The sequence below is a fragment of the Homalodisca vitripennis genome, chromosome X (assembly GCF_021130785.1).
Source record: "Homalodisca vitripennis isolate AUS2020 chromosome X, UT_GWSS_2.1, whole genome shotgun sequence".
Lineage (NCBI taxonomy): Eukaryota > Metazoa > Arthropoda > Insecta > Hemiptera > Cicadellidae > Homalodisca > Homalodisca vitripennis.
Genome location: NC_060215.1, coordinates 137,467,501 through 137,485,201, shown reverse-complemented (window position 1 = coordinate 137,485,201; position 17,701 = coordinate 137,467,501). Strand labels below are relative to the sequence as shown.

Genomic DNA, 17,701 nt, shown 5'->3' with positions numbered 1-17,701 from the left:
AAGGTGAAGCTGGTTATGAACAGTATTCGTTAAAATCCTTCAATCAAAGCGAAATGTCGCTCCCTTCTGCATTAGAGCAGTTCCCCTATGCGTTTACTGGATACTTCTGCCTTTATCCGACAGGAAAAACAAAAATGATGGGGAACATTGACAAGAATCTCCAGCTTTATCGTGTCTGCCATGTTTCTTAAGGCAGATGCAGGCAAAAAGAAGATATCCTCTCCAAACTACAAGTGCTTGGTTGCCCTGTATGGCGTTGGAGAAGACAATAACCTTCACACTCTCCACTACGAACTTCTCCTAAGCTCTGCTGCAAGAACAGAAGTTCAGCTTGCTCTTAAACCCCCAACCCAAGAAGCATCGGGCTAGCACTCCTTTAGAACATACCACCAAGCATACCACCAAGTTCAGAAGTGGTTAAGGGTCAACGAGAAAGAGCCCTCCGACTGGGGTTGGACAAGGAACCAGCAAGGGCTAACTCCTATCATCACAGCCGAAGATCCAGCATCATCAGCACTACTGAACATGATTTCATGCATGTGTAGGAAAGGGTGTGATAGTGGGCCATGCTCATGCCAAAGGGCAGGTCTCAAGTGCTCTACTCTTTGCCGAATCTGCCAGGGCAAGAAGTGCCATGACACCCCACAGGTCTTGGAAGATCCAGAAAAGGAAGACGAAAATGTGGACGAACCTAGCATAAACAGCAGCCATCCAAAACCATACACGTTCATTTTGTAATGATCAATATTACCTGTAAATAAAAACTTCTGTTTTTAAATTACAAATCTTAGTAAATTTATTGAACATCCCGATTTTCCCAACTCTTCGTTTCTTACCACGGACATCCCTCTGTACTTTATTAAAGCTAAATAACTGCTAAATAACTTTCTTCCATATGACCTTCCCCATGGGATGAGCATTTGAACCAATATTCTAGCCAAAAGATGGCTATAATCGAAATTTTGAACTCTAGGCTGCAGTATGGTACAACTTTGCTGCGGAGGTACTTATAAATATTTATTGGAAAATCTTAGAATTACACAGCATTACTTTCTACGTACAGTATAGTATGTAAGAAAAATAAGTATGAGAATACTTTTCCTCTATTTCCACAGATGATTTTTAAAGATTTAAGATAATTTTTTATTAGGAATAGAAATATGAGAACCGGTTTGAACTATAATACACCTTTTAATACCAATACACAATTTCATCTGCCAAAAGTAAGCAGATCTTTTGTCATTTGGGACCCAAATATTTTAATCAATTACCGGCAGATATATAAAAAAACTAATAACTTTTTAAAACTAAAAACTTGTATAAACATTACTGCTTGGCCTTTCTCTATTCAGCATCCTGATTTTCCAAATAACATCTTGGAATAAATCGCAAGTATATTCTAAATGACATGGTTGACATGATACGTTTAGTTAATTATATCTGTCATATCTTTTCAGTTCATATTGGATTTTAAAATTTGTTGCATGTATGTGGTTAGTGATTTTTATTAACCTTGTAAATAATATTTTATTACTTTGTAGTATTATATATATTTTTAGTAATTTCATTTCTTTTTGTGCATTATGTCCTTCTTAGTAAACATTGAATTATTAAGTTTATAAGTTACACAGATACCGCAGAAAGCTATGTTTTTTTTTTTCATTTTTTCCAAATGCTAGACTATAACTCCATGTTTAAAAAAATTTTAAATTTATTTTTAACTGGCCATATACTAGGAAAAGTTGCCAGTAATTTTTCCAAATAATGTAAATGTTATAATTATGTAATTATTAATTGGAAAATAAATAGTTTTTCATTTTTGAAATAAAATGTGATTTTTTTTGAAGTTCGATACCTTGGGATGTAGTGGACCTGCAGAGTTACATTTAATTTTAAAATGTTTGCATATATAATCTCGTTTCAAAAAATACAAGTAACGTTACGTAAATAAACACACACTTCTGAGTTATAAAACGAAAACAGAAATAATTTTGAGGTGTTTTGGTTCTCATAAGTTAAGCTAAAGGATGTCAAATCTGCAAATTTTTAAATCTAGTTAAATGTCCTAACAACATACCAAAAATTCAGCTTCCTGCACATACCAGGCGACGGGCTCATATGCCCAAAATGGAATAAATCATTCGGAAATCAGAGAACCCTAATCATGTACAATTTAAATTGTAATTACCCTACGGCTGTCATCTTATGTTTTTTTATTCCTGTCCAAAGGAGTACGTAGGACAACCGAGATCATGTATGATTTATTGGTTGAGCGTTAGCGAATGGAACTAACAAAATACAATTTCTCTACTGTCGGTTGATTTGTCTATGTTTCCGCAGGATATCCCATGACGAATTAAGCTACTGACAAGCCATGTTTTTCACAAGCTCGTACAAACAGCTTTTATGCACGTTTGTACGATCGGATATGCATAGGAGGAGACAATACATAAATCTTGAAATTCGAAGTTCTGACCAATCTTAAGGCTAAATCTTAAATCTTTCTATATGTGTCATGAGAGACATACGTTTCTACTGAAGTCGGTTAAGTAAATAGTTAATGCTTCCAGTACGAGAAGATTAGCTTTCTTTCAATAAAGCTGAATGACTTCTGTGCTTTAGAGGACATGACAAGTGTTTACTTGTTCCCAGCATTGTACCATACTCGTCACTAACACATACGTGTTAGACTATTGCTATTCGTTGCATACTGAGTTATCAATTCTGGTTCGGGGTATTTCTTCCTGTACCCCAAACAATATCCAGATTCCTATAGTTTAAGGATAGTTTTTTACTCGGAGGCGACCGATGGGTCCGCGACGCGCCGACCCCGTGGTGACAACCCCTGAGGTCGATAGGTCTGTGCAGTGTGCGATGGTGATGTGTATATGTATGTGTATGTGTCGCCTTGACCCGAATGGTGGAAGGCGGGCAGAACCAGAAGAGCAGCAAGGCGAGCCCGGTATCGAGCGGCGCGGGATACCGACGCGGCCGAGGGTACCGACACAGGCGCGCGCCTCGCCTCCCACTCCGAGTACCCTCTCGGGCCGCTAGATCGTGCGGTCGGCGTTACCTCTGACGTAGGTACGCAGGCGTTCCCTGCAGCGGTCGCTACTCGCAAGCCACTCACTCGCCCCGCCAGTGAGGCTAGAACGCTTGTACACACACTGGTTACAGGCAGTGTGTCGTCAGAACACTCCTTTTTTGTGTAACTGTGTGCGTGTTTGTGTTGTGTGCTACTGTGCTATTATTAGTTCTGTTCGTTTTTTATGCGAGGGACAGTGTGAGGCAAAGCGTTTATCGATCCGTCTTCCGCGATCTTTAGTTTTTATAAGACTCGTTTTTTGAAATGAGCCTCCAGTCGGCGTGACCTACAAGAAAGGCTAGTGCTTCGTACGAGACCGACTGGTAAGTAACAAGTAGAAACAGTGATTGTGAAGCAGACGATGTCGAAATTTTCAGAAATGATCGATGGGAGCTCGCTCCGCTCGATTTTCCTCACAACTGTGCGTTCACGCACATTACTCCGTCGATTTTACGTCCTACTGGACCACGTCCCATCGCTCTACAGTGTACGCGTAGGGCGGCCTCTACACCTGAGGGGGCGTAGGTAATTGCATTAACCGAACTCGTGATCTTTCTTCTCACGCTCTACTACGGTATCGATTGGCCCTCACTCTACACATTTTGAATCTCCTGGGATCTTTCTGTGAATGTCGAGTTGGGATTTTAATGTTTTCAAAAGCGGAGTTACGGATGACAGCACGGATGTCTTCCTGTGGGTTTACAGATGTCGCCTTTTACCGTGAGAGTGAGTCGAGAGTGCGCCTAACGCCCAGTACCGAATAGATGTCGTCTAGGAATAGTTTGATACTGTACCTATTGTTATGTAATACGGATTCGGTTCTATTTTTGTAATGAACCGGCGTAGGCCGGATCCCGCGACGTGGCGGGCCGGCCGAGATCGAAGTCACGGTTTCCGTGGTCTTCACCGAGGAGCTCGTTCTCCGAGGTGGCCGGTGCTGGAAGTCGAGGATCGAGCATTGTGCTGCCGATGATGTGTTATGGGGGGCGAGCTCAGCGGATTATTTCTGGCCCGAACGTAATTCCGGCGACCGTGCTATAGACGGGGCCGGGGTAGCACTATTCTACCCTGCTATACACTGTCACTGCCACAGACCTCTCGCCTGCAGACTCCGCTGATGTCATCTGCAGTAGACTCCTGTCACTGCTAGTTTAACTCTTGACCTGGACTCCTGTCTGGCTGACTTTCAGGAATTGCCATTCCAAGATGGCCGCCCGCCGAGCTCTGCCTACTCGCTCTCGCAGTTCACCTAATCCTCTCCCTCATTTTTTTCCGAATACGAGATCGGTTTAAGTCAAATTTGAGCGAGAATAATATTTGAATCGAGTCCGCTACAGGTACACAGATCGCGGGGCCCGTCATTGATCGTTGCCGTGAATTGGGACGGTGGTTCAGGAAGGTTATAAGTCACCGGAGAACTTCCAATGTGCAAAGTTCCCAGCATCGATAGGTTAAAGCGATTTTCCCAGCAGGGCTTTTAGCTCAAAACTTTTAAATACTCATTGTGTAACTTGTATAGCTATGTCATTTCTAGAATAGAAAATAGAATATAACACTTTATATATACATGCTTGATACGGAAGTAATTTGTATCATTGGTGACTGTGAGGTAGTCGGACGATACAATTCGCACGAACCCTCACCCTGTGTTACCCATCAGACGTAGCTGTGCGTGTACAATTCCATAAATCTGAACTCGTACGTGTCACTTGTATTTACCATTATATTATTCTTTCATGATTTTTTTCACGATAACGGTGTGTTGTCGCCTTCCATTTCAGTCTTCACTAGTACGATTTACTTGCATATTTGTCGCAACAGAAAAATAGAATTAATGTTATTATTTATATTTATTTTCACTAGCAGTAACTGGCCAGTCCCTCTATGAACATTTATTAGCAGAGGTGACTAGTACTTTTAAGTGGAATATCATTAGTTTATCCTTGTCACTTTGAAGTTATTTTACTTATCTTCAGGACCTTTATTGCTATCATTTTAAATTTCAATGAAGAGTATAAGCTGTTTACAACCAATTTTATTGCTAGTGGTAAGTTCCGATGTCGGAAAATATGTATGTACGAAGACATGTTATTATTTTATTTTTATCAATTTTTGGAACGAATAGGAAGCGAACACCACCTTATCCATAACAATAAACAATATCCATAACAATTTCCTGGTCACAGTGATTCTGACAACCGAATATGTTCTTTATTACTAAATATTGATTACCTAAATAAACGAATTGTTAGAGTAAATATCGAAAAATTAGACCGTTAATGGAAAATGGATGCACAGCTGCATGGCGCTATGCGTTGTGTCGATGTTGCTATACAAATTTGTAAAAAACTTTATTTTACCGTGAATTTGTGAATTTTATTTCTAGCATTTTGGCGCCAAACTAAACGGCCCATGCCTCGATAAACGTTTGTTAGCTGGTTTGAAACTTATACAAAAGATGTAAGATTGGTGAATTTCAAGAATTCAACCTGAAATGCACTTTCTACGTTTGTATAATCGAAATGACTTCTTGAGCCATGTTTTTGTGCCAATTACAGTATTTTACTTAGTATTCACAAAGTATATGCCGTTTCAAAGACGTACTTCAAGAAGGGCTTTAACCCTTTAATGTTTAATTTTATTTAAGTTTGTGAGAAAATCTTGGTGTTTATTGAGTTCACGCACTGCAAAACAATTCAATATGAACAATTTTCCACATTGCATTTCCGCGAGGGGCTGCCCCAATATGTTGCGTGTACGGTACTCTGCAGCAAAGTATTACACTCAGTTATACCAAAAGAAATTGTAATACAAATTGAAATATAACATAGTGACTATAGGGTGATGGTGCATTAATTATGTTCAAACGACAACAAAAGGAAAAAATACGGTTTTGATTTCCAGACTACCTCAAGTTAAAAAGTGTTATTATATTTGTGCTCTCTTGTCACCAGGCTGTATTTCATAACCCGACTTGAATTCACCTAAGATAACAAAATTTAGATTAGACGTCGTAAAGGTTGCGTCATGTATGTACGTTAACTGTGTACAAAGCTGTAAATTACCTCATAAATTCTAACTCGTCGACCTGCAAATTGATGTTTCTTCATCGTCGACCTGCTCGGTGTATATACTGCTATTGTAGAGCCTAAAAACATAATTTGGGTATAGCAAAATCTTCAATCTATGCTGCGTAGACATACATGTTAATATATGTGCGTGCCAATATATCCAGCCCTAATATGATGAATGATATTGTAGTGGTGTTGATGTACAACTTTGATTTTATTTGCTTTCGACACTTTTCACTTTCAATTAAACGTACCCCACCAATTGAATACAAAGGACTATTTGGGGTATAATGTATAATCCTCTATATTTTAATATTATAATATGTTCTTCACCGTGTCCCAGTAATCTAATACACAAACAGGGATGAGAGTGGAACGACTACATTGCCTTATTTAAGGAAAAGAGACATTAAAAGTTCCTCATATTGCAGGTACATTAATAAAACCTTTCTAACTTATCCTGGAAAGGAACAGAGTGATTAAGAACTCCTAGTTGTCGGAAATGGCAGAGCAGCATCCACACATTTTCCTTCTTAAGTTGGTCTCAGATTAATCCACAGTGTCCCAGACATTATTTAAGAATTAATTGGGGTAAAAATTAAAACTAAGTTGAAAACCCTACTGGTGTGAAAAGCATTTTAGTCAGTTGGCGAGATTATATGTATCGCTGGGATAGTTAATAAAACTAGCACACTCGTTGATTCATTACAAAAATTGAGAGGCGGACATGTAACTATATAAACGTGTGTATATGGAGTCCACGTGTGTCTGAGTGTGATATTGTTAGAGTTTGAATGGTTAGGTTAGATCGATGACAATTGTGATACAATATGCGTATTTTCTATTTTGTTTATTTACAATTAAGCATATTATTAAAACAATCCTGGTAGCTACAACTCTCTTTTAAAAACTAACTGATAATGGCTGTAGACCATTTTAACTCAAACATCTTAAAATTTCAACTCCATAATCTGTGGGTAGGTAGATTGAATAAGTGGACAATCCAAAAAAATATTAATCCTAAGTCTGAAGGTCCTCATCCTCAATTCCTGGCGAGGGCATTCTAGAATTTGAAAATTTACAGATTTTACAAGTAAATAAGTTAATAAATTATATTCGTATACTGCAACATGGATATGAAGGTAAAAAGGGAAATGAACACAACAGGCCACGTTTAGCAGTAGTTAAGTACATTCTAGAGAAATCTATCTTAAAGAAGTAAAAGTTCAGAAATAGATAATGACCAATTAGGACCATTAGGAAGTGTTTAACGATGACGTGTACTTTATCTGTTAGTGTCTATTTGCAGATCGCTTTAAGCTAATTGAAGTAGATCTTATCTGTTTTCTTGGGCAATATTTCCGCTAAATAGATTTAAAACTGTAAAAAGAAAAACTTAAACCTAATGCGAACAGTTTTCAACTGCTCTAGAGTTAAATTTGTTTACGTATTTATATGATTCCAGGTGTCGGAATAGTATTTCTTTTTAACCTTTTCATACTCAGAACTTGACCAAGCACACACAATGATGATTCTTTTAAGAAATTGAAATAAACATTATCTGGTTCTAAATTCGGTGTCAGTATAGAGCTATGCTTTTGTATTGTGTAGAAATAACCTAAATTTACAGAGGTCTCCAAGTGAAATACCAAGTTATCCTTGTTTTAATGAATCTTCACAGGTTTTTTTGTAAATTCATCTCACTCCTCATAAATTCAAAGCGTTATTCAAAATCAACACTTTAGTTGTATTAATTTTTGCGATAGGTTTTCATCCAGTTCCAATTGGTTAAATTAAATATAAAAGACATTTTGGCTAATGAATGCGAGGAATTAACTTTTTTTAACAATATTAATATATTTTGGAGTATTTTAGTACTTGATTATTTAAAAAATTTTAGGCTATATGTTTCATTATAGGAGTTCCATTGTTATTAACCCGAGCGGTAATAACCTAAAATTGCGTGTTTGTTAGCGGTTTGAGGTTAGATTTTGATTTAGGTTGGTTTTGTAATAACCCACAAGAAAGCATAGACGACAATTTTTATAATTTTATGTCTAGTTCTTGTAATGGTAAGGAAACCTACAAAAAATTATAAATTCATATATGTATATGGACGTTCTTGAAATGTTTATATTTTATTGAACTGATAGCTGTAGATTCGTAAAGCAAATCAGAAACTGTAAACAGAAATATACACGGATTTTTCCTACAAGAAAAGATTGATACTTGAAATGGCCAACTGAAAAATAAGATAGATACTGTACATTTACATATGAATACAAGATGACTATTCACCAATTGGACGTAGGAATTTCCGTATTAAATATTCTACAGTTGGTAGGAACTTGTCGGTCAGTTAATGCTAAGCGTGAAATTTAGTCAGTTAAATTTAGTGTAAATTAGGTACAAAAATATTTTGTACTTATAAAAAATTATAATTAGTAGTCCTAAGCAAAATAACAGTAGCATGTATGTAGCATCTTTTTATTTAGTAGTCTTTTTATTGTCTTTACAAATGTTGATTCATCAATTAATTTTATTCGTGTGGTAAACTTGATGGGTGCTATCACTTCATGAAAACGTATCTCAACGGTCATTATTCATACAATTTCCATGGAATTGTAAATGGAAATATTTTAATGATAGGAAAGCCAGTGTATCATGAAACCTGTTTTATGTCACCTGCAATGTAGTAAAATGGTGTTAATAGTCGTGTTTTACATCTTTACGACACTGAACTATTGGTTATATAAGTAAACTAGAAGAGCCTATTATTTCATTGTTTTATACACTTCCATACAGAGATTTATAATTGGACTTGAATGTAAATGATAATGTGGCTAAGAGCAGTGCGAGTAGTTATGTAGGAGGTTTTGGAGTTTCTGTAGTAGAACACTACTGAGTAGCGACGGGGCTCGCGCTGGCTGTTGTTGGTTTCTGGCAAACTACTATTATAGGCCAGGGCGAAATTTATTTTTGGAGGGAATCCTGAGCGCCTGATGTCACATTTGCGAACAATTGGCTAGCTTGTTACTGGGAGGCGCTATTTCCTCGTCTCCCCATTCACACCATTAATGTATAGCCCTCTAAGTGTGTGATGGGGGTGACAATATTAACGTATACAACCCACCGTATGACGTTATGATCAACCTCGAAATTATTGCTCCAGAAATGTATTATTTTACAATGAAAACCCACGTTACTAAACAGTTGTAAGCACTGCTGAACAGATTTTAGCTCTTGGTGCAGGTTGTAATAGATATGTATATTTCTTTACTGCCAGCTGTTTCAACACACCGAAGGTTAATTACTCTTGCATAATGGGTTGACTTATAAAACTAAACCGTGGCACATTAACCTAAGCCTAACATAACTGCTCTTTTATTCCAGAAGCGTCTTTTATCCTCAGGAAGAAGCTGCAATACTTAGGTAAAAATGTTTAAGTATGAGTGGAAATCAAGCTGCTAATCATTGTCATTGTCATAGTAGTACAGCGATATGTGGGAGATACCATTAGGCTACTAATTTCATTGAAGGAGGAGGTCTTCTTATTGGAAAACAAACTTTTTTCTCCAAAAAAAACACACACACATAATTTTCCAATAATCTTTAATCTTTTTATATAATTAAAAGTATAATATTAATGTATGCATAAAAGTTTTGAGCCAAAAAGAATTTAGTTATATGTTAAAGGAAGGGTGAGTTTTGAATCTGTCAAAAATCATTGCTAACTATTTTCTCTTCGTGTTCTTTTATAAATAATGTTTCATAAGCGTCGAGTTCTTGTTTGTAGACTGATTTTAATAATGTGACAATTTTAAAGGTATGATTCATGTTTGGCAATAGCTTATTTTTACTTTCTCCGTCTTTATCGTACCTTTCGTGTTCTTTAAATATTTTTTTAATGTCTCTTTTTGTTCGGCCAATGGAAGTCCTATGATAAAAGCTGATAATAAAAGTTGATATAGGAAACTTAAATTGTTCTGTAAGTGCAATTACAATGTTTAAATGACATAGCTAATTTTGTGATAACGGTGGGGTTAAATCATATTAAGAATTTCATATGAACGAATAAGAATGATATTTACTCATTCTTCCTATTTCAAAGAATGTGGCGTGAGATAGGAGTCAATAGCAATACGCTGAGTTATCTCTTGTTATAACATTCCCTATTCCAACAATAAATAAAAGGACATTCCAATGTACTCTGTCGATATAATGCATCGTACACTGCATGCAATATTTGCAAGTAATAACTGTACCAATATTAAAATATTTTGTGTTATGAAAGGATGAAATGTAATAGTTGTATCAGTATTATTGCGTAACGATTGGTTTGGAATGTTGCTATCATTGGAATTGGTTTTCAATCAAGTTACTTGCATTCTACTGTTGCTTAAAAGCCCTCACAGCTTAATCGATTTTTTAAATTACGTTTCCGCACTATAACATGTTCTTATATTATGCCAATGACGTAGTGTAGTGGGTACAACGGTTATCACAAGGTAACGGGAACAAGCAACGTCAAGCATGGCTGTTGCTTGGATGGATGACCGCTGAGCGATCCTGTCCTTGCAAGCAGTCCGCCTGCCCGGCCATTTGTGGTGGTTCGAGTCACCTTTAAGCCGTTGGTCCCCTGTTTAATTTCGCCTGGTAAAATGACATATTTACTTTACTTTGAATGACATAGTATATACTATTTTTGAAAGGAATTTCAGCTAGACTCACTAATATGTAAAACAAAAAAAGCATTGAAAGTAGCTTAAAGTTATACCTTTGAAAAGAATTTATAGAAACATAGACTTTATATTACTTAAAATTTTTTCTAGTTTTCGGTTAACATATTATTTTATATACACAACAGATATTCGAAGTAAACTGAAAAGTTATTTGCACAATTATTTTTTTACCGAAACACGTAACAAAACAAATAAACCTAACATCATATTCAAGGTAAAGTATTGTCGTTAAACGAGATAACTCAACACTTCAACTGAAAGAAGTTTTATAACTTGATACAATATTATTATATTGTATAAATCTTTTAAGAATTTTCTCTTTAATAATTTATTGCAATGGCCAGAATCCATCACTTTTAGAGACATTTAATGCTACGTATTTGACGTTGCATACTCTGAAAGGCGATAAAAAAATTTAAATGTTTTCTTATTGTTCGATTAACATGATTGGGTAATTTCATAGTTAAAATCCCAATTAGTGAATTTGATAAAAAAACTTCAGAGAGTAATTGTGGCTATAAATGAAAGGGTTCTAATATATAATGTATCCGTACGACCTCTCTTCAAATTTATATTATAGAGATTTTTATTTCAAAATGTGTAACTGTATAACTTTGTACCAATTAATAATCTTAGTACATCTCCTTCTTGCAAAAATTCAAAATATGTTTCTTACAACTTTAAATTTCAGACTTTTAGAACTTTTGTTTCCGTTCATTGATTCAATTGATTTGTATTTGGAAGTAAATGAATACGAACTGCAAAGACACTATTGTGTAACTCACTCAAATTAATCTACGAAAGATTTTTAATTTTTTCACCAATACACACAAATTTCTTATCGGTATTCAACCTTATGCAGACAAATAAGGCATCGGAATAGTTCCTTTATACAGGGGTTTTCGTGTATTTTATTTTGTTACGTATTTGATTTATAAAAAGTAGTATAGAACTTTTTAAATGTCTGGCGTTATGAGCCGAATCAATTTTTCTTTTATTTATTGTTAATATCACACGGTGAAACCAATTATTGAGTTTTAATTCATTGCAATATGAATGCAATTGCCAATTTTCGATTATTAAACAATAGAAAACTATTATTATTATTACGTTTTTGTATTTATTATTTTTTGGATCAAATAAGGTAGGACATTTTATTTTGACGTATTTTCTCGCAGTTTACCTTATTAAGTATACACTCTGTATACTGTCAGTCGACACCACCTCCTCCAGTAGGATACGTGTGGCTGCAGACCTATCGATAATGTTCCTATACCCTCAGTAGTGAAATGACCTCGAGTGACCTTGCTTATCCTCCTAATTGTGACGGTGTCAAACAAATGGGAATAATGAGAAACGTTGACACAGCACGCCTTGATTGGCCTATTGTTTCTCCACAGTGCCGAGCTGTACTCGCACACACGTACCCCCCCGATAATACTGGACAACAGGCGATAGTCTACAGGCGATAGTATACAGGCGATAGTCTACAGGTGATATTCTACAGGCGGTATTGTACAGGCGGTAGTCTACAGGCGATAGACTACAGGCGATAGTCTACAGGCGATAGTCTACAGGCGATAGTCTACAGGCGGTAGTCTACAGGCGGTAGTCTACAGGCGATAGTCTACAGGCGGTAGTCTACAGGCGATAGTCTACAGGCGATATTCTACAGGCGGTATTCTACAGGCGATAGACTACAGGCGGTAGTCTACAGGCGATAGTCTACAGGTGATATTCTACAGGCGGTATTCTACAGGCGGTAGTCTACAGGCGGTATTCTACAGGCGATAGTCTACAGGCGATAGACTACAGGCGGTAGTCTACAGGTGATATTCTACAGGCGGTATTCTACAGGCGGTAGTCTACAGGCGATAGTCTACAGGCGACAGACTACAGGCGGTAGTCTACAGGCGATTGTCTACTGATTACTTCATTCCTTCGTGAAGTACGATACCTTGATCGGAACACTGTAATTTGTGTTAAACCACTGTAAAAGGGGTTCAACGAACCTATTACAGATTGGTGATGAGATAGACCTGTAAATGGTTGCACGTATGTTTCCCAAAATCATTCTACTTTCCGTTATTTGGAGTAGAACCAGGGGCCCCAGAATAACTCTCAGTTCCTGAAAGATACATGAACACGATTTTTATGCCCTTATTGCGGATAGCAGATAGCCTGGGGTTTTCCTTTGTATTATCTGTTTTAGTATCTTGCAAAGCTGGAAAGTTTTGACTGGTGAGTTGTCTTTTTACGAATGTGAAAAGACTCTCAATATGTAAAAAATAGCAAAAAAGTGTATTTTTTGTCCAAAAATATTTTTCCTGTATTAAGTATTGTATGTTTTATTTTTCCTTTCCGATGTTGTTTTACTATACATAAGGTATGGTAAATTATTTGGGGAATATCCTCTGAAATATTTTAAACCAAAAAAATAATTTTTCACTGACGTAAACAGCCATATGCTTTTGTTTTAGATGAAAATATGGTAAAAATGAAAGGGAGTGGTTTTTTATCACCATATTATTACTATTGTGTAACATAGTACATTTATTAATCCGTTTGCTAATCTACAACAAAACCTTTCATTTTATTCATAATACGCCGTTGACGTAAATATCGTTGAAGTAAAAAATTAAAGAAGGTCTTATTGTGTACATTTAAACTTTATGTAAACATAAAGTAAATCTAGTACCTTTTAAACAACAAACATGCATTTAATGAAAGCTGCAAAGACCACCTGGGCTTTTTATAATTTTACAATGTATAAACCGTATAAAATAAATACAGTTGTTGGCTCGATGTGGCTTTAGTAATTCAGTAGATGCCAACAATATGAATAAATAACAGTTTCGGTGAGAAAAATCTCGGAATTCCCAACTGGCGGAGTTATTTTGTATAACTGCTGATGTCTGAGCTAGAGAGAGTGAGAGAACATGTATTTTGTCTATAGTTTTAAGTATGTGATATGGCTAAGTTTTTAGGATGGAACAGGAAAAGGCGACAAGGTTAAAACAGTTAGCAGTTTATATCTCCACGAGGCCTATAAATGACTCATAAGTCATACAATTTTAACACTTCCATGTATTTATGTAGTTGAAGTATTTATACAGAGTGTCCAGTAATTCTGTGGACAAAGGTATACCACGCTATTGCTCAGGTCAAAACAAACATATTTATCAATGTGAACACGGGTCTCCTCAGCGAATAGCTAACAATACAAAAACTGAATAAACGGCAGCTCTCAATGTGGGCCATGTCTTGTCACAGTAAATCTGCACTAAATCAGTTATTTATTATTCGATTAAATAATTTTGGCGTCATTACATTTGTGATAACATCCCCTAAAAACTGTTATTTTTGTTTTAAAAAGTTTTAATGCCTCCATTTTGAAAACCCTAAAAATAATTTCATGATATTCTTCAGTAACTAGCCTTGTTGTCATAAAAATTTCAGCCAAATTTGGTATAATTTAATTAATTACTTTTAAAGATATTAATTGCTTTTATAAAACACATACAGACAGACAGATGGGAAACAGCATCGGTGACCCATGTTCTTATGGTGAAATATGTTTGTCTTGACCTGAGCAATAACGTGGTATACCTTTGTCCAGGGAGTAACTCTGTATAGTTTTGGAATTTGTGATATTTAAAAAATATTAGCGATTTGACACAGCTTCAGTGCAATCTTAAAACTTTTAAACTCTAAACTACAGACGTTTAGGGCATTTTAAAATATAATATGTTACACATCGCCTGAACATATACAAAGATGAATCTCGTACTTACCTTTAACACCTTGAACTAGTTAATATACAGGGTGTTTAATAAAGGTGTTCCAATATTGTAGTATTTTGTTCTAGACATGAAAATGAGCAAAAAAACTTCATATGGAGGTATGTCCTAAAACATTTAGTTTTCCGTCCATCTATCTGTATGTTATTTTTACCAAAAAATTTATATATTTTTTACGCGTAAAGATAAAGTTATGCAACTTTGCAGTTAACCTTTTGTATACCCATTTGAGAAAAGAATATGAACACATTATCTTTACCCGATTCAAAATGGCGACCAATCATAAATTTTTATGTTAAATTCCGCAAAATCGATACCCTGTATGAAGATTTTACGAGAATAATAAAATGTTGTAAACTTTATTCTAAATCTAACAGTGGTTGTTTCATCAAAATCGAATAAAAACAACTGATTAGTACTACCAAACATAATACCATGTTTTACAACATTACATACTCAGGGAATATGAAATTTTTGTTCATATTTCTTTCTCAAATGGCCATACAAAAGGTCAAGACAACTGCAAAGTTTCATAAATTTATCTTTACTGGTGTAAAAGATATAATTTTTTGGGTAAAAATCACATATAGACAGATAGACGGAAAACTAAAAATTTTAGGACACACATCCATATGAAGTTTCTGCTCATTCTCACGTCTAGAAAAAAATACCACAATATTGGAACACCTTAAGTAAACACCCTGTATAATCATATGATTTTTTAATATATTTTGAAATGTATCTGAATAGGTATATATTAATCGGATAATTTCACCCAGTGGTAAAAGTTCCTGTAATAGATTAATGGACTGGACCTTAGTTTGGTCAGAAACGATGGACAATGCGGAATCCGGCCTTCCTAAGCAACAACGACTGAGGCGGCAAGATGCAGCGTGAACGGTGCGGTAGGTCAGTAACCTATGACCGCATAACGATAGATGTATGCCATGTGCGCCAGTGGTCAGGCTTTCTTTATTCATGCACAAGACGCATGCCTCACGATACGCTCGTTTGTTCATGCTGCTAAAGCTCGTCAAACTGAAAACACTAAATAAAATTAATCCACATGAATTTAATAACATGTAAATAACATCATTCAAAATCTAAAGTAGTTGGAATAAGAGTACTATCCACAGCTACTTCGATACATCACACTAATCCAATTATATTTATCCATAAGAAATATAATATAATAGTATGCATTGGATATTGTTTTAAAATTTTATTCTATTTTTGCCGTGTTCCCTGTTTCAATATGGCTGTCAATATCATTGATCAAAATGAATTTTTAATTTAATTTTTCAATAACGGTAATGATACATAAAACATGCACTGATTTAGCAAGTTTTATTTTGTTTCAATTTGCACGTCATGGGGCAAACCAATAGCCTCATAATGGAATAACATTGTATGAAGTTGGAGTTATTTAAAGTTTCAGACGGCGAATCACTGAAATAATTGTAATGATTACAATTTATTAAGTAAATAGACGTTCCATACATGTTTATGCAAATATATCTGAAACTATAGGAAATAATAATTCACAATGTTCATCCTTCCACATGAAAACTGAAATAATAAGTATGTACATGTAAGCATTAACATGGGGTTCTTTTACAACCACCGTAATTGAATATCATACCCAATTTACTGCTTGTTATCTTGGCAAACTAATTAGGTGTAATTACTGATAAGGAAAGTCCATTCAAAGCCATGCAAGTAAACGGAATCACTTTCCCTTATTGGCAATTATTTTCAAAGAACGTATTTTGATTCAAGCAGTTGATGAAATGTTTACGCTTCAAAGATCACTTTCAGGAGAGACCTCCAGTTCCATATAACAAGGCAAGCCGCTCCAGGCACTTCAGACATTCCGTACTCCAGGCTCGTCTTGGGGCTCATTACCACATCATACACGGGATACCACGAGAATATCTAACAAAAGTACCCATGGATAGATAAGATACTGAGAGATAAATGTGTAGAATGTAGATTGTGTTAACTTCCTCACTGATATTTCAAGATTCGTTTATCCGACCCCATCATAAATGGCTATCAAAGAATATTTTAGACATTTCCTAATCGTACATAGATTTGATATTAAACTATACATACAGAGCTAAATGTGTGTCAACTCGATGACTGATATTTCCATGATTCTCTTATCTGACTCTATCAGATAAAACCTAACTGTGATACTAACTTAACTGATATTTCCATGATTCTCTTATCTGACTCCACCAAATAAAACCTAACTGTGAAATTAACTTAACTGATATTTCCATGATTCTCTTATCTGACTCCACCAGATAAAACCTAACTGTGAGATTAACTTAACTGATAAGCACTCAATTCCCCAAATTTCTGTATTAAAGTTCAAAAGAATACGCAGGTATTTGCTCCGCTTATACAACCCAATTTGGTATTGGTTTTCAATAACAATACATTGTAACTTGGTATATGTAAATGAATTGAATATAACTGTTAGTATCGTCCTGTTACTACTAATCACTAAAATGACAACACGAAGTCCTAATTGAATTGGATGGGTATTGTATAAAACACTGTTTCGCGTTGGTGACTGAATCTAAAGTACATGTTGAATTGTTCTCCACTAAACGTACTGTACCTACTAGTTTATATGAACGACTAAATTCATTAAAAATCAAATATATTTAAAACTTTTTAATTTACAGTGGGTTTCGAGGCAGTGTATAACAGTATTTGATAAATAGCGGTATTTTGATATAAATAATCTGATAAACCTTATATGCAACTTAAATAGTATACTGGTAAGTTATATTGACACGTAATCAACTAATTATAAAATACATATTTAAAATAGGTTAATTGCAGGGCAGTATAAAAGTTTCTCGGGCATCAGAGCAGGCCCTGTTCGACTAGTGGATAACCCGGTGATACCCAACCGTAAAGGTCACACATAAAATTGGTATTTCAAATAATGTTTTTCAAGTATATAAAACATTTTGTACCGAGATATAA

At 35.4% G+C, this 17,701-nt stretch overlaps 1 protein-coding gene across 7 annotated transcripts in view; it reads left to right on the top strand.

Annotated features, from left to right (window-relative positions):
• The first annotated feature begins 3,088 nt into the window (after nucleotides 1–3,088).
• LOC124369891 (plasma membrane calcium-transporting ATPase 2) overlaps nucleotides 3,089–17,701 on the top strand; it is a 348,847-nt gene continuing 334,234 nt past the window's right edge. For 6 of the 7 annotated variants that reach the window (XM_046828043.1, XM_046828035.1, XM_046828038.1 and 3 more), the window contains exon 1: nucleotides 3,089–3,408. The gene's annotated coding sequence lies outside the window, so the exon portion shown is untranslated. The remainder of the gene's footprint in view (nucleotides 3,409–17,701) is intronic. The other variant, XM_046828040.1, reaches the window with a different exon arrangement.